Below are 17,599 nucleotides of genomic sequence, written 5' to 3'. Positions count from 1 at the left end.
GCCCCGCGCGGACACAGTTTGGATACTATGGTTACGCGATCCGACCCAAACAGCGAAGGCGGACAACAATAGCGGCCGCCAGAGGAGGAAATTCCTTCCGGGGTGGACGGCGCGGGGGGAGGGGCGCCTGGCTGGAACGCCGAGGCGGCGGCTCGGCCAATCAGCGCTCGGCCGCCGGCGGTTTCAAGGTGCCCCGCGCCGCGCGCCCCCGCCCCCCCCGCGCGCTCCGCTTGGGCGCTGGAATTGCTGAGACGTTTCCCTGCACGCGCCCGGGTAACCCTGCGGGGGCTGCTGCTCAAGCCGACCCCCTCCCTAGCCCTTCTCCCCGCCCCCCGCCGGAGCCCACCGCCCCGGGAAGACTGAGTGTTCTGCTCCCTGAGTTGCTTGCACTTGAGGGAGATGGGGGGGAAAAACATCCCTCCAAACTACCCCTTTCTGTGGGGTTGGTTACTGCACAAGCCTGTTTTCTATTTTAAAGCATGTCTCAAGAAAAAATGAGAGAGGGGAGAGAGAGAGAGAGAACAGGGAGAGCGAAGATCCACCCCAACTCAAGAAGCCTGGGAGGCTCTGACCCCTGCCTGCCTGGCCGCAGGGGCTGTTACATAATAAGTTGGGTTATTGATATTGGCGGCCCTGGCCGGGCATCTGGCATGCAGAGATCCAAGGGCAGAGTTGGCATTTAGAAAAGCCCCCCCTCCCCCTTTCAGTGACCGTTACCTGCTTTATAAAGGACCAGCGGAACCAGGGGCTCACCTCAGCCGGTGTCTGGGCAATTTACGTGGTGCCCATGGTGTGACCGTGCCCACTGCTACCCCCACCTACCAGGGAGGGATTCTGTGCCTAAGTCCCCCTCCTTCAGAATCCCCGGACTGGCTCTTTCCCTGTCGCCAGGCCCTCCACGGTGCCTCCTGCTTTCCTGCCAAGTACCCAAAGCCGGCATCCTGGGCACTTAGAGCACCGAGCTGGTCCCGTTCCTTCTTTAAGCGGAACCAGGTTTCTGCTCTCTGGTGTTTCCTAGCTCGGAACACCACTCTGAGGAGGAGTAGATACCTTCTCTTATTCATTGCCTACTGAGAGATTCACTTCTCTGGAAGGCTCTAACATTCAAAAAGTATTAGCCTCTCTCTCCCACTCTTTCTCTCCCTCTCTTCATATATAATGGGGATAGCCCTAATTCTCCAGTTCCTCGTGTGTCTCTATAAATAAATAATGAGATTTTATTAATTATGCACGTATAGTATCTGCAAGCAGATTGCTCTGTCTCTTGATGCTTAATAATATTTTAAAAATGGAAAAAACTTCCACACTGAAGCTGGGTATTTGGGGGTTTTTCCCCTCCCTTCAAGCAAACAAAAACTTCAAGGGGCCATATGTCCTCCAAGGAGAGGCGAGGAAGGCAGAAAGTTGGGGAGTGCAAGCAAGGGAGGGATTAAAGGGGGTCTCTCTGCAGATTTTCAAGGCAGCTGAAGGCAAATTTCAAGTAGCCTGCTTCATGTTTGTGATTGAGCTGCTGGTCTGAAAACATACCAAGGTTCACTTGGGCGTTTGTGTGTTAGGCGGGATGGGCAGCTGTTAATAGTAAACAGGAAACCAGCAAGAAGAGAGCTGGCTGCAGCCCAGTCCCTCTCTCAATTCCGCACCCCTTCTCAGAGCCCCCAAACCCTTGAGCTCTCGAAACACACTTGGTTTCTGGGAATTGTGCATCAGTTAATTTCTGGGTGCCCAACACAACTCCTGGCACATAGTAAGGGTTCGAAAAAACATTTGCACATTGAACAACTGGAGCATGGAGAACATATCCAGGGTTGGGGAGTGGTTGCACAGAGGCCGGGACTAGGTCTTGGGGCACTATGCCTTGAAGGCATAACAGTTGGAGCTTCAGTCCTCAGACAATGGGGGAGGGACTCGCCCCTCCAATTTTGTAGTCCAGGAAGTGACAGAGCAGAGCTGAGCATTGAAAAACTAATCTGAGTGAGGGAGACCAGAGAGAGGTGCAGATACAGGAACCATCAGGCAGAGTCGGTATGGCCAGAGAGAAAAGGATACAGAGGTAGCCTCCTACCTTTAGCATGTGGAAATGAGGCAGTGGGAGGGGTCAGAGGTGAGCTTTGATTCAAAACGTTCTAGTTCCTGATTTGAATAGCAAGCCTATGGAAATAGAGATTTAAAGGGTGCAGACATGAAGTGTAAGGACTCCTATAAAACAGGCTTCCCTCCTAGCTCAGTTGGTAAAGAATCTGCCTGCAGTGCAGGACACTGGGGTTCAATTCCTGGGTTGGGAAGATCCCCTGGAGAAGGAAATGGCAACCCACTCTGGTATTCTTGCCTGGAAAATCCCATGGACAGAGAAACCTGGAGGGCTATAGTCCATGGGGTCACAAGAGTCGGACACGACTTAGTGTCTAAACCACCACCACCAGAACAGGCACCTTAGACTGAAATTTTAAAAGCAGACAAAAAAAGAGATCCCAAAGGAGGCACGCATCATTAATTGTCCATCAGACTGTCCAAGGAATTATCATTTGGGACCCAGAGATCCCAAGAGGATCAGGGGCTAATCGCGGGCAGAGGGTGGTTGGTTTCTACAGCAGGACCAGTTGCTAGCACACCACCCCACATCTTTTGCCTCCTTCTCAAGTTATTTGCACAACACCCGCCTTGCAGGAGAGAAACAATTTTCTCACCCAGCCCAAAGCAGACCAAGCCTTCCTACAAAAGGGTTAATTAAACTGGGTATGTGTTGCGCAGGTTGAAAAAAAATTTTTTTTCAAGGGAGAAGTTCTGGATGCCATTTCTTCTGCCTGTGAGAGGTCTATATATCACCAAGAGTTAAAACATAAAAATAAAATTGTGCTGGCTGAGGTTACCACAAAGCTATCAAGCTGGGTCTTGTTGCCGGAGTCCTGGCATCTGCTGTGTAATTTGGGGAGCACTTACTCTCCCAACCATGGGTGGGGGCGGCTGTCTGACTTCTCTCTTTGTATCCTCCTAATTAAAAGGGACCAGGATCCCTTACCACATGTGTTAAAGGACATCTCTTGTGCCAAGGAAAGGCAAGGAGATGAAGATGCTATGGGTACTCGGGATGCAGGGAGATGGTACCAGGATCCAACATGAACCCTCCCTGCCACCCTCACCCCCACCCATACCTGATGTATTATGACCTGCTCTGTGACCTTGGGCAAAGTCCTCAGTTTTCCCAAAAATCAAAACGAGGAGGGGAGAGGAGGATGGTTGAAGATCAAGGATCCTTCTCACTCTCTGGCTTTAAGAAATGGGTCCAACTGGACCTCAGGCTATCTTCCCTCATGGTCTGTTGGGATGGAACCTCTGTCCCCCCTCCAGCAGCCAACATGCCTGTTGCCTGCCCCCCTAGTTCCAGTTGTGGGGCCAAGGTCCCAAAACACAAACCACCTTTAGACTACAAAGGTCCCCAGTTGTAGATATGCCCAAGCTCCGACAGTGCCTCCTACACACAAATGCAGCAAAACCCTAGGCTCAGACACCATCTAGGCTGACAGGCCGCCAGGCCTAGCTCACCTGGGATGCACGTAAGCCCTCTACAACATCCCAGGCTCGTGTTGGTCCAGCCTCTGCTTGAATGCCTCACATGACCAGAAACTCACTATCACTTGTATACCCTGGCACAGGGTACCCTTACCACCTAACTGCTCCTGTCCACCAAGGCGTCCTGCTAATAGTTCAAAGCCAGCACGTACCAGGATGGAACTCATAATGTCCTCGACAAACCTGGTACTCCTCCACTTCCTCTCACGCATCCTGGCTCAGACAACTGACACCGCAAGCGAAGAGCTTAGGACTTCTTCCTGCTTTCCCACTCCCTCTCCAGTTGGTCCCCAAGTCTTGACATTCCATCTTCTTACTGCCTCTCCAGTTGGGCCCACCTCCTCATCCCCCTCCCTCATCGCTTGCCTGTGCAGTACATCTGCTTCTAGCTGGCCTCCCTGTCTCCTGATTAGTCCCATCCACATGACCCTCCATGCTGCCTACCAGAGGGCCCTTTCTAAACCCTTAACCTGAATATCACACTCCTCTGCTTATAAATAAACGATGACACAAGTGGCCCACAGGACCACACTCCAAAATTCCTTACCACAGTATTCAAGGCTTTTCTCAATCTGGTACAGACACAAAGCAATCCTATCGCCCACCTTCCTGGTAGACTTACTTCACCTTGCAGCCCCACAGAATGGCGTGCTGGTCCCTGAACATACTTTGTTCTTTCATATCTTTGTCTGTGTAGCCCCTCCACCTAGGACACCCCTCTCAGCACTGAAGAAAGAGGTGGAAAGTACAGGGTCTCTGCCCTAGAGGAACCCACATTCTAGAGCTGTACTATCCCGTATGGGAACCACTCATCACACAGGCCGATCGAGCACATGAAATGTAGCTAATTCAGACTGAGGTGTGCCGTAAGTGCAAAATACACACCAGATTTGAAAAACTTAGTACAAAAATAATAATGTAAATTAGCTTGTTAATAATTTGTTTCTGTTGATTCCATGTTTACCATAATTTTGGTATCTTGGGTTTAATAAAATATATTAGTAAAAGTAATTACATCTGTTCCTTTTTACTTCTCACAACCTGGCTACTAAAGAATGTAAAAAAGTACAGGGGTGCTCTCCTTCGTGACTCGCTGGGTATGTCTGTGAGACAGCGCAGCCAGGAGCACAGATGCAGAAAGCGGTGGTTAGAGCAGTGATGTCGGGAACAGACGATGGGGGCGGACACAGGGTGCTAGAGGCCAAGGTGAAGGCGGTGCCCCCTCGCCCCCATCTGAAGGTGGTGAGTTTAGGCTTGCCAGCGTGGCCATGTCCTCAGACAGCACCTGGACCAGCTGGCACACAAGGGCAAGTGCTGGCGGAAGTACGTGCTAACAGGGAGGCAAGGCGAGCATTCAGAGTGCTCTCAGCTCCCCCCAGACACTTTTCTCTGGAAGCCATCCCTGGCCACCCATTCCTGGGGCCCAGCTGAGGTGAGTCCTCCTGGGGGGCTCCTAGAGCCCCTCATCTTCCCGGTCACAGTACAGAACAGTTGGTGCTGTCATCACCATTGGTGGTTGTGACCACCAACCCACCCCTTCCACCCCATCCCACCCCACCCCATCCCACCCCAACCCAACCCTCCTCTGGGCCTGAGGCCTGGGGGCGGTCCCTCACTTCCTCACAGTGGTGTCCCTGGGCTTGGTGCAGGGGGTACCTCACGGAATGTTTGTTGAAAGTTGAATGAATTCCTTCGTTCAACAAACATTCATTGACCCTGAGCGACCTTTCCAACTACATCCTTTGACAACCCCACACATCCTCAGAGGTGCCTTCCACCAGCCAACCAACTGTAGGAACCCATATTGCTGCCCAGAACAGCTATCGTGCTGGGTTTTACTGAGCCCTGCCTGGCCATAGTTACAGTACTTATGTAGGTTAACCCATTTCATTTTCTCCATAATCCTGTGAGATGGGTTCCACAGATCCCCATTTGTATACAGGCGAGGAACTTGAGTCTTGGAGAGATGAAGTGACTTGTCCAAGGTCAAGGTCACAAGGTAGGTCTGGATGGAGCTGACTTTCACAAATCTGTCCTCTAGTTGCCAGGCCTTTGGCCTAAGACAGGGCTCCTGCAGAGCTCTCTTCACGCTCTCCCTTCTCTTGCTTCCTCCTCCTTCTCCCTCTGTACCTCCAGCTGTGAGAGAGTTGAGTTTAATTCAGACGCTAGCAGTGGGGACAGCCCCTACCCCATACCCTTTGCAGGGGAAGTGCCTCCCCCCAAAGGCTGCCCAGGGCTGAACACCCCGCCCCCAGCTGAGGAAGGGAGGAGGGAGGAGAAGAGAAACCCACCGGGGCCTCTGGGGCACAGCCCTGAGGAGCCCCGGTGTTTGGTTTCAATTAGGAGGACAAATTCCAGGAAGCCAGGCCAGTGCTAGGGGGGTGGAGGGTGCGCAGAGCAGGGCTCAGAATGAGGAGGCTTCTGGAATCTGGCCTTGGGAAGAGGCTCCCGTAGGGTGAGGGGCCCGCTAGGGAAGAAACCTGGCCCCCAGGGCCCGGTTCGGGTCCCAGTTCACATTTACCAACTTACTGCAGTGTGCTGTCAGGGGCATGAAGAACATGGGCCGGGTGCCTGGCACCCAGTAGGCTCTCGCGGGCCCAGGAAGTGGGAACAACAGTGCTTCTACTCGTGCTTATGCTTAAACTGCTCTACAAATCCCAGCTCTGGAGGTGGGGAAGGGTGCCCAGTGGTTGACGACACAGTCTGCTGTGTGGCAAGCTGGGGGCTGGGTCCTGGGGCCCCAAGATGACTGAAGCTGAGAGTTTGTGCACAGTCCAGGAGCGACAGGTATAAATAACTGCTATGCCACATGGCCAACGTCAGAACAGCACCAAGAGCCAGGCTCTGGAGGCTCAGAGAAAAAGGAAAGAGCCAAGAGGGAATGAGCTTCATGTGTCGTCTTGGTGCTCGTGTGCCCAGCCCCGAGCTTCATGCCTGCCACAGAGCTCGCACTGAATTCATGGGTGATGAACTCTTCTGGGAAATGTCAGGGAAAGGGTCTTAAAAGAGGAGAGTGTCTAAGCAGGGTTTTTAGGAAATGGATCAAAGCTTGGAGACCAAGCAAGGAAAAAAAGGGCATTCCAAGCAGAGGAAACAGCTGATGCAGAGATGAGGCAGCACAGAGCGCGCGGCAGTGTTCGTTGATTCACTCATTCAACAAATATTGATGGCGTGTCTGTGACGGTCCGGGCACTGTGCTCCACGGATGGCTGTGGCTGGACTGGAAGGGAATGAGTGGGAGGAGGAAGCAGGGGCCAGGCTTCTGGGTGGGAGGAGGGGTGGGCTTGTGAATTTTGCAAGGGAGTCAGGACTCTGCACTGTCAGGTATGGATGGGTAGGGGGAACTGAAGGAGTTGTCTGGAAAAAATCATGGTAATATAGGACTAGAGTGTGGGAGGGGAGGGGTCCTACCATGTAAATAAGGAGCCTGAGGCTTCAAGTGATGTTGGCATTTGCTCAGGCACAGCCAGGTACACACACAGCAGCAGAGATGGGCCTCTGGGCTCCCACAGCCCAGAGCTCAGCTCCTGTACCCGGTCTGGTCTCTCAGCTCTCCCCCAGTCCAGCCCCACCCTGGGTCAAAATCCTGGGTCTTGGGCTCCAGGTGGCTACCTCACTTTCTGAATGACCTTGGATACCTCTCCTCCTCTCTCTGGACAAAGGGCTTGGATTAAGGCAGAATCTTCCACGGTGGGTCAAGTCCACCCCATGGGATGAGGGAACGAGGCCAGCGAGGGTGCAGACACGGCCACAGACCATGGAACCTCAACTCATCTCGGAAAATTTATTCCTTTTTGATTCTTGCTCCTGGCTAAATCAAGGAGAAGGAGAAGGCCCATTTTGAGGTTGGAATGTCTTTAAGGCCTTTCTGATGCTTGCTAATCTCCCTTCATAGCAAAGAGAGAGGCCATTTAGGAAGCAAAAATTATCTAAGTAGAATTGCTTTGTTTTCACTGAATTACCTCTTGTATTTACCTCTTGTTTTTGGAAAGCCAAAACAGAGTACAAATAGTTTCTTTTGTTAAAGTTTTTTAAAAAGTGAGTTAACTTAAAGAAAAACACTAAACAGATAAGGTTAGAGCAAAAATCATGGAGACAGATGACCAGGCTTTAAGGACTTCCTGGCTGGAGACCTCTTACTTCACTTCTAACATCAGCCATTTTTCTAGGAAACTAACTTGGAATTTAGGTGCTACAGCACATGGGATCCCCAACCAGGGATCAAACCAGAGCACCCTGCAGTGGAAACACGGAATCTTAACCACTGGACCACCAGGGAAGGCCCCTGTTTCTTTTAAAACGGGGAAAATGAAACTTCCCTGGTAGTCCAATGGTCAAAGGGGCCACTGGTTCGCTCCCTGGTCTGGGAACTAAGATCCCACATGTCACATGTGCAGCCAAAAATAGAAAATAGAAAAATAAGAGGGAACTGGTAGAAATTCCCCTGGGTATTTCACAGTGGAATTAACTCTATTTACCAAGGAGTTTCCCTCAGCACACTTCAATGCCAGCTGCAACATTCTGGCCATGCCCTCCATGAAGGTGGGGATGAGGAAGGAACCCAGGTTGGGGTAGCCAACCCTGAGTCATTGTCACTTTCCTTCTCCCGATTCTGGGGATGCTCTAAGGAGGAAACTGTCCTTCTGCGTGCACCATCCACCTGTCTGATTCCTACTCCCCTGCTGGGGAGCCCTTTCTCAGTTCCTGTAGTCTCCCCCAATCTGAACCAGGGCCTCTTGTGGAAATCCAGTTTCCTTAGCCTCTCAGGCACCTTAAGGCATCATTGCCTGTACGTGCGCCTACTGTCCCCATAGATGGGGAGGCAGTGCCTCTGTTATCTCCATCTAGTCAAAGCTGTGGCTTTTCCAGTGGTCATGTACGGATGTGAGAGTTAGACCATGAAGGCTGAGCGTTGAAGAATTGATGCTTTCAAACTGTGGTGCTGGAGAGGATTCCTGACAGTCCCTTGGACAGCAAGGAGATCAAACCAGTCAATTCTTAAGAAAATCAATCCTGAATATTCACTGGACAGACTGATGCTGGAGCTGAAACTCCAATACTTTGGCCACCTGATGCAAAGAGCTAACTCATTGGAAAAGACCCTGATGTTGGGAAAGACTGAGGGCAGGAGGAGAAGGGGACGACAAAGGATGAGATGGTTGGATGGCATCACTGACTCAATGGACATGAATTTGAGTCAACTCTGGGAGACAGTGAAGGGCAGGGAAGCCTGGTGTGCTGGAGTAACAGAGTCAGACACGACTTAGCGACTGAACAACAGCAAGAGCCTAGCACCCAGCACAAGGTCTGTACAAACAGATGCTCAATAAACCTTCGTTGGATTGAAGAGGGCACTTCTCAGTGTGCGTGATGCTGACATTAGTTCTAGTCTCTCTGGGACTTTCTATGAGATTACTTGTCCTCTGCTGAGTCTCCTGAAGGGAAAGTTGCCTGTGAAGGGTAGTGAGAAACAGGGGAAAGGCCAAGATGTAACATCAGACAGATGTGGGTTCAAATTCTGCTTTGCTGTTCAACCGATTCAGCCGAACCAGAGTACTGTTAAAGGGGATCCTATCCCCGCCAGAGAGGAAGACGGGGCGTGATGAGTAAAGGAGACAATGTGAGAAGAGCTGCATCCACACTTGTTGGGGTCAGGGACACACTTGCTTATTAAAACATGGAAGCGTTAGAAGTGAAGAAAGTACAGAAAGCCCAGATGCTAGAGGAAAGGAACTCACACTACCCAAGGGACTGAAGCTGGGAAAGTTCTCTATGAGGGTCCTTTTGAGTCGGGCTTTGAAGGATGAACAGGAGTTACCCATAAACACTCAGAGGAAATTGAGATGAAAAGGCAGAAATTCATATAGGGAAAGAACTCCCAGCCTCTAAACGGAACTACAGCAAGAAGAGTTTTAGTTAAGAAGGAAGGACGTCTCCCCCCAGAGCTTGGGCACGATTCTAGTCTAGATTTGACTAAAGGTGTAACATGGCCCAAGAAGGATCAAGAGCTCCTTTATCATAAGTCAAAGGCCAACTTGTCCATCGGCCTGTGGCAAAGCCACCTAATAACTTTCTCACTCACTAAACCTGCTTCCTCTGTGCTAGAAGGCAGTCCCTCCTTGAGTGAGGAGGGGAAGGAGCAGGAGGCTCCCCTCTGATTACTGGGTCTGTAGCCAAAAGGCTGGGCCCAGGGCCAAGCAGCCCCCTCCCCTCCCTCTCCCAGAGCCTGATCCCCACCCCGCCTGGCTCCTTCATTTCTCCCTGCAGCCTTGACCCAGGGCAGTGATACCAAATTGGAACATCAGCCCCTCTCCTGGGCTGGGGAGGGACAAATGGAGGCAGGGCCCGTTTTCTAGGTCAGAACTGCTTGCCCTCACCCTTCCTCCCCTAGCCCATGTTGTTCAAAACTAGACCTTGGGGAGAAAAGTGGACTGGAGAGTGTGGATGCTTTTGTGTGTGTGACTGGGTGGGTATGCCTGCGTGGAGAGAGGGAGAGAGAGGGAAAGAGAACAGAGCCTGGGAGTGTGTGAGTGTGTGTGAGTGTGTGTGCGTGTGTGTGCGTGTGTGTTATGTGTGTGTGGAGAGAGAGTGACACAGAGAAAGGGGGGAGAGAGAACAGAGCCTGGGAGTGTGTGAGTGTGTGCGTGTGTGCGTGTGCGCGCAGAGAGAATGACAGAGAGGGGGAGAGAGAACAGATCCTGGGAGTGTGTGTGTGGCTGTATGACTGCGTGACTATGTGCAAGAGACTGGTGTGTGTGCGTGTGTGTGTGTGACTCCAGCAGTAAGCTGTACCTTAAAGGCACAGACCCTGCCTCTGCCCAGCTCCCCTCCACCTCCACCCCTAACCAGAACCACCCCCACCAGCATCAGCTGGGAACCAGAGCCAGTCAGTCCCCAGTGACTCTTGCCTGAGGGAAGAGAAGCAAGCCAGCCCTCTAAACAGCCCCACTCTAGGCGGAGGCTTTGAGACCTCAGAAAGGGGTGCAAGGAAGGAGAGAGGGGCTTTATCCCTAAGGAAAGTAGGGCCCCTCAGAGGATTGGGGGCTGGTGTGGGCAGGACGCCCAGCTCTGGGCCAAGACTGCCTGGTCCAGGGTCCCAGCTCCTCCCTTACTTAGGGCGGGGTGGGTGGAAGGAGGCCACAACCTCCACACCTCCTCTGCAGGGCGCGGACTCAGAACAGAGCTGTGCAGCAGTCCCGGATGGAGGCCATGGGGGTATGGGTCGTGGCAGGACACCGTGAGGTCTCTGGCGCAGATAAGAAGGCTGGCTCTCAGGTCAGGCTGTCTTCCCGTCGTCTTAGCAGCTGGAGCCTGCAGAAGGGAGAGCAGGGGTGTTCGTTTTCTTCCCACAGTAACCTGCCCCTCCCCCTACTCGTACACCCAATTTGGGCTCCCAGGCAGGAGGTGATGGGTGGAGCACCGACAGGCTGAGACCAGGTTTCTCGGTCTGCCTTGGCCTTCAACTCGCTGTGTGACCCTGGACAAGTCGCCTACCCTCTCTGAACACTGGGTTCAGAGACTACCAGCTCTTCTAGCTCTGACATTCCCACATGATGGGCGTCATGAGATGAGAACATGCCTCCAGTGGAAGAGGATGAGAAATTACCCAGCCCTGAATCCTTCCGGCCCTTTCCCCGGAGTCACAAAAATGTAGTGTGCGCTGATGTGTCCAGCAAAGTCTTCCTGGCCCATCTCTGCCATGTCACAGGCGAGGAAACTGAGGCTGGGAGATGGAGGATGAACGTAATGATTTGCTTGCGCGAGATACAAAGGGACTGAGAGCCGAGGCCAGAACGGGAGCCTGGTCCTCTAGTCAAACGGGGTTCTTCTAGCTATTCGTAGAGCCCGAGTCGCCAAAGGAGCAGCAGGAGCTGGGAGGCCGGGAGGAGGCGGACAAGCTGGGGGCGCGCCCAGCGGCCGCGGCTCCCGCGGGCCCCTTCCGGCCCCTCCCCCAGTCGGCGCACCGTCCCGCCACCTGCTCCCCCGCCCGCCGGGGCGGGGCCGCCGCCCCCCGTCGCCATGGCAACGCGGGCCCCCGCCGGCCGCCGTGGCCTCCTTGCCTCCGCGCAGCCCATCTGGCCCCAAGCCCTACCCAGCTGTGCCGCCCGAGGCCCGGGCCTCCAGGGGCCCCTCACAGTTCCCCAGGGGCGGGAGACCAGGGTTGGAGCACCAGGCTTCGGCCACCTACCCGTCCCAGCACATGGGTTGGCTGCTGGGTTCATCTTCCCGGGTCAGAAGCCACCCTGCCCTCCGGGATCTCACATTCTAGAAAGAACCCGCCCCCAAATGTGCACCCCCGTGCGTAGGAGACAACCATAGGATTAGGACAGCTTTCTGCAGCCAGCCACCCTGGGCTCAAATCCCCAAGTAGTGTGACCCTAGTCAGTTTACTTAGCCTTTTCCCCATCTGAAAAATGGAAGTGATCATAGAACTTACCTCATAGGGTGGTGGTGAGGGTTAAATGGGTCAATAAAGAAAAATACATGGAGTCAGCACTCAATAAGGATGAGCTGTTATTATTACCTCAGGTAGCAAGCACAGCAAGAAAGAGCTGAAACCTAGAGTAAAGGGCCTAACCCAGCCTGGAGGGCAGCAGGGGCAGCTTCCCAGAGGAGGCCATGCTGGCTGGAATCTTAGGAAGTAGCAGGTAGCCAGGAAGCAAAAGGGGAGAGGGAGAGCAGCATCTAAGACAGAGAGGTGAAAAACAGCAAGGAGTGTGGGGGCGGGGAACACTATGAAGCCCCTCAGTGCTGCTGGAGAGTGTGGAAGAGCTTGGCGGACTTCCCTGGTGGTCCAGTGGTAAAGAATCCACTGGCCAATGGAGGGAACGCAGGTTTAACCCTCGGTCTGGAAGATCCAACATGGCTCAGGGCAACTAAGCCCGAGTGAAACTAGCGAGCCCAACTGCCCTAGAGCCCATACTCTGCAAGAAGAGAAGCCACTGCAGTGAGTAGCCCCAAGTCCAGGCAACTGGAGAAGGTCTGAGCACAGAAACAAAGACCCAGCGCAGCCAAAAATAAATACATAAATTTTAAAGCATAAACGTACAATTGTTAAAAAAAAGGCAGAAGAACTTGGCTTTTAGTCTAAGGGCACTGAGACAGGAGTCTGAACAGAGGCAGGAGATGTTCCTTATTTCCTAGACATCATTTTGGCTGCCGTACATCCAACGGCTTGGAGGGGTTAGTGGTCTTTTTGAGAGACGGTGAGGTCTGAACAAGGGGAGATGTAAGGTCAGTGGAAGGTGGGGACCGATTCATGGCTATTAGGAAGCAGATGTGACAGGACGGTGACCTGCGCATCAGAGGTGGCTAGAGAGGGCAGAGTTAAGGATGGCCATGAACACGCAGATGGTTGCTTTGGGTACTGGAAGGGCAGCAGGGCCAGAAGAGGGACAGGTGTGGGGTTGGGGGCGGGAAGAGAATGGGCTGTCAGTGTGGAGCAAGGGTGAAGGAGGTGCTGCCCAGCTTAGGAACACTTTGGAGCCTAGAGACCGGGCTACAGAGACCAGCATGGGAGACATTGGTGCCTGGATGATAACTAACCCTACCGGGGCCTGAGAGAGGCCCCAGAATCTTCTGGGCTAGGGACCCTCACCAGGCCATATCCTCTCACACAGAGAAGAGGACTTTTGTTCCATGATTGAATTCTAAGCTTCGCTTCCCAGGGCCAAGCAGAATCTGTCCAAATAAATTCAAGAATTTTGACCCAAGTGCTAGAGTGCCATTATCTATTTCTGAGGTTGTGGGGTTTGGGAGGGACTGGAGAGTCCAAGGAGCTAGTCCCAGCTCTGTCGTATAGCAGCTGTGAGATCATGGCAATTCTCCTCGCCAGCCTGTTTCCTCCTCACCATCTCCCTTGCAGGGTGACTGTGAGAATTAAACAGGTTTCTGGACACAAAGCTCCCAGCACGGCCTCTGGCCATCTTTGTTAAATATGCAAACTCTAGGATCTTCACCAAGACCCAGGAATATGAATGTTCACGGTGGGGTGTCTGGGGGTGGTCTGGAATCTGCAAGCGAAACTGACCCATCATTGAATCAGAGTTACGACCACCAGGGACTTCCCAGGCAATGGTCGTGCGGTAGCACAGTCCACCCCTAACATTTGTGGCCTGGGGCAAGGGCTCAAATGGCAGGCCACCTGCCAGGTTCCTCCTCTCCCCACCTGCTTCCTCCCTACAGCAAGAGTCCCTGTTTGCAGACATGGGGACTCCGCCCTATGTCCCAAATTCCCAGGTGCACCTCCCCTCCATCCCCCACCACCAAACAGTTCCCTTGTCCACCCATCAGGTCTAGGGTTGCACACACCTGCAGCACAGTCCACTGGGAGGACAGACCTGGGTCCTGGGAGTGGGCTCAGGACCCTTTGGGCAGGGAATTCCAGATTCCATTGCCTGGAGTGTGATCTAGAATAAGCTTGGGCTCCAAGGGGGCATGTCCCCTTGGCCTCATGTACACCTTACCTTGTAGCGGGGAGTGGGGCTGGAGGCGGGCAGAGGGGACCCATACATAACAGAATTCAGAGCAGAGACCCAGCTGCCCAGGTCTGTGGTTCCCCTGCCTCAGTTTCTATCAGCCTTTCCCACCAAGGCCCTCTGACCATCCCAGTGGATCCTCATAGCCATAGCATGGAGGCTGCAGTCATTTGTCCATCTACCTGCTCCCTGCCCAGCTGAGGTCATCTCAGACTTTACCTCCAGCCTCTGCTGGCGCTGGGAAGTACGGGGTTCTGAAACCTCCCACAGAGCTACCCCGTGGGTCATCTCAGCTCATGCATGACCTGTCCTGGGCTTGTCTTGGGAGGCTCTATTGTTGTTCTTTAAAAATGAGGAAACAGAGGCTCAGAGAAGGCAAAGGAGGAATTTATATTACAGAGCATCTACTGAATGCCAAGCATGAGGTAGGTGTTTTAAAGACGTGACCACCTAATACCTCTGTCAGGATTATCCCCAGTTTACAAGTGAGGACACTGTGACTCAGGGAAAGAGAAGTAACCGGCCCCTGGGTCATCCGTTCGGTAGGAGGCAGAGTCAGAATTCAGACTCAGCTGGTCAGACCCCCAAGCCCAGACCACCTTGATGCACAGTATTTGGTGGTGGTTTAGTCACTAAGTCGGGTCCGACTCTTGCGACCCCGTGGACTGTAGCCCACCAGGCTCCTCCGTCCATGGGATTTCCCAGGCAAGAGTACTGGAGTGGGTTGCCATTTCCTTCTCTAGTTGATCTTCCTGACCCAGGGATCAAACCTGGGTCTCCTGCATTGCAGGCCAGTTCTTTACAGCCTGAGCCACCAGGGAAGCCCGTGATGCACAGTAGGCCTTCCGTAAATCTTGCCAAAAGGAGCTAAGGTTGAAACCTGGGGCCTACAGTCTCCTGTGAGGTCCACGGAATGTGAGGAATGTCCACCCCCAGGGCCAGGCCCTGGGCAAGGTGACCTTTGGGGAGATAAAGTCAAATTCCGATGCTCAGAAGGAGACTAGCAGGGGCAGAGCTGGGGTGGTACTGCCAGGGACTGGGGCCAGCTGCAGCCAGGCACCGGCTCCCAGAGCCAGTCTTTACAACTAGGCCATGTGATGGGGGCAGCACCCCACCCCACCTTACCCCTGCTGTTTCCTAGGTAGGAATCTCCTTCCCCCACTTTGCAAACGACACCTCAGCCGCTGCACCTCTAACCCTGTCCCCAGCTGTCACCTGACACTTCTCCTCGGAAGGCCCTGGAGAATCTCAGCCATAACTGTTCATAACTAAACTCACCATGCTCCCTGACTGCATCCTGCCATCCTCCCTGGGAATGCCAGCTCTATGCCCCAACGTGGTTGCCAGGGTAGAGCTGCCAGATATAGCAAATAAAAATATAGGACTCAGGTATATGTACACAATGGAATATTACTCAGCCATAAAAAGGAACGTATTTGAGTCAGTTCTAATGAGGTGGATGAACCTAGAACCTATTATACAGAGTGAAGTGAGTGAGAAGGAAAAAGATAAATACCATATTCTAACACATATATACAGAATCTAGAAAAATGGTACTGAAGAATTTATGGAGAAATAGACATAGAGAATAGACTTACGGACATAGGGAGAGGGGAGGAGAGGGTGAGATGTATGGAAAGAGTAACATGGAGACTTACATTACCGTGTGTAAAATAGATATTCAATGAGAATTAGCTGTATGGCTCAGGAAACTCAAACAGGGGCTCTGTATCAACCTAGAGGGATGGGATGGGGAGGGAGATGGGAGGGAGGTTCAAAAGGGAGGGGATAGATGTATACCTATGGCTAATTCATGTTGAGGTTTGACGGAAAACAGTAAAATTCTGTAAAGCAATTATCCTTCAATAAAAAATAAATGAAAAATACAGGACTCAGTTAAATTAGAATTTCAGAGAAACAATGTATAATCTTTTTTGTGTATGTCCCAAATATTGCATGGGACATACCTATACTAGAAACAAATTATTTTTTTTTTTATCTGAAGTTTAAGATTACCAGGCATCTTGTATTTTACCTGGGAACCCTAAGTCCGCGTGTAGTTCACCACTTAAAACTCTTCAGTAGTATTCCGGGGGCAGAGAATAGAGAAAACTCCCATGTTTGAAGCTCTTCCCTCCGTGGTCCTTGAAATCACCTCCTCCAGGAAGTCTTCCAAAGAGCCATACCTGTGTTAGGGACTGCTCTGTGCAATTCAAGGCCATCCATACTTCCCTTATCAGAACATTAAGTGCCCTGTCTCCCATCAGTAAAAGGTCCATGAGACCAGCATCTGTCCTGTGTTCACTCTGTTCCCAGACCTTAGCACCATGCACAGTACCTAGAATAACTGCTCTGGAACCCTGGCTAAGCCCCTTGCCTCCTCTGTCTCTCCGTTCAGGACAGGTTCATTTAAAATGGCCTGTGCGGCTCCACCCAGCTCTGATGCCAGCCTGTTTCAGCCAGATCCTGCACTTTGACCCTGGAGATCACTGGCAGGGGTGGTGTAGGGAGAACTCTGAACTCAGCTTGGAAGACGTGAAGACCAGCCCCAGCTCTGCCAGTCTGTGACCTCAGGCAAGCTCCCCACCCTCTCTCAGCCTGACTTTTCTCCTCTGCCAGGCTCTGTACAAGGGAGGGGAGGGATCACGCGGCTTGCTCAAAAGGTTGTTGGGAGGTTGAAGTCAGAGAGGTAAAGCCTGCATCAGGGAGCCGAGCTGGTACTTTGGAGGCCCTCAAAGAACACTAGATTCCTCCCTGCTCTTCCCATTCAACTGGAAGACCTAAATGCCCAGGAGGGACTCAGGCAGTGGGGGCTGCAAGAGCTCCAGGGGAGGAGGGAGGGAGAAGCTGGGCTGGGAGCATTCAGGCAAGACTTTAAATCTGGTCTTCAATTTATTTATTTATTTATTTTTAAAGGGCCTGAGCATCTTCCCTGAGAGACGTAAGAATCAATCCAGCCTTAGCAGAGGGGGACAACCTGAAGTCAATCATCTCCCACTCCTTTGTAGCAGAGTGATTTTTCAGCCTAAGTGGAGGGCAGGGAACATGTGGGTGTAGGGGGAACACATTCGAGAGACCTGGATCCAAGGAGACAGACACCAAGGTGGGGGGTTTGTGCAGCCTTAGAGCTCCCATTATCTTGTCCAGATTCCCCAGCCCACCCCAAATAAATATGCAGCTTCGGTGAGAACAGAATACTCACTGGCTTCAAGACAAGCTCATCCCCCACCCTCATTCCAGTCCCCTTTCCAGAGGCAGCGGGCCCATGAGGTGGGGAATTCCTGGCAGGCCCCGGGGGCCACCCAACTCTTGACCCATTCTTCCAGTGCTTGGACAGGGCTTTCCCAAGGACAGTGGGGCGAGGAGGGGGACACTCCTTTCCCAGACAGTCTGGGGTTCCTGGGGGGGTGGTGAGACAGCAGTGAGTAACTCAAGAGCTATGAGCCCCCAGGAAATGAATTCTTGCCTGTGAAAAGGAATCTTAAGACAAGGCTTTCTCAAACCACTCCTTCTCCTCCCCTTGCTCCTCTCTGTCCCCTCTCCTGCCTCCTTCC

At 52.6% G+C, this 17,599-nt stretch overlaps 1 long non-coding RNA gene across 1 annotated transcript; it reads right to left on the bottom strand.

Moving 5' to 3' along the window:
* Positions 1-9,188: 9,188 nt before the first annotated feature.
* Positions 9,189-16,526, bottom strand: LOC138441506 (uncharacterized). The gene is made up of 2 exons (XR_011257371.1): positions 16,081-16,526; positions 9,189-10,878 (listed from the first exon to the last, which is right to left on the bottom strand). It is a non-coding gene; the product is annotated as an uncharacterized lncRNA (long non-coding RNA).
* Between the last annotated feature and the right edge of the window lie 1,073 nt (positions 16,527-17,599).

The sequence above is a fragment of the Ovis canadensis genome, chromosome 1, assembly GCF_042477335.2.
Source record: "Ovis canadensis isolate MfBH-ARS-UI-01 breed Bighorn chromosome 1, ARS-UI_OviCan_v2, whole genome shotgun sequence".
Lineage (NCBI taxonomy): Eukaryota > Metazoa > Chordata > Mammalia > Artiodactyla > Bovidae > Ovis > Ovis canadensis.
This window is presented reverse-complemented; position numbering and strand designations above follow the sequence as displayed.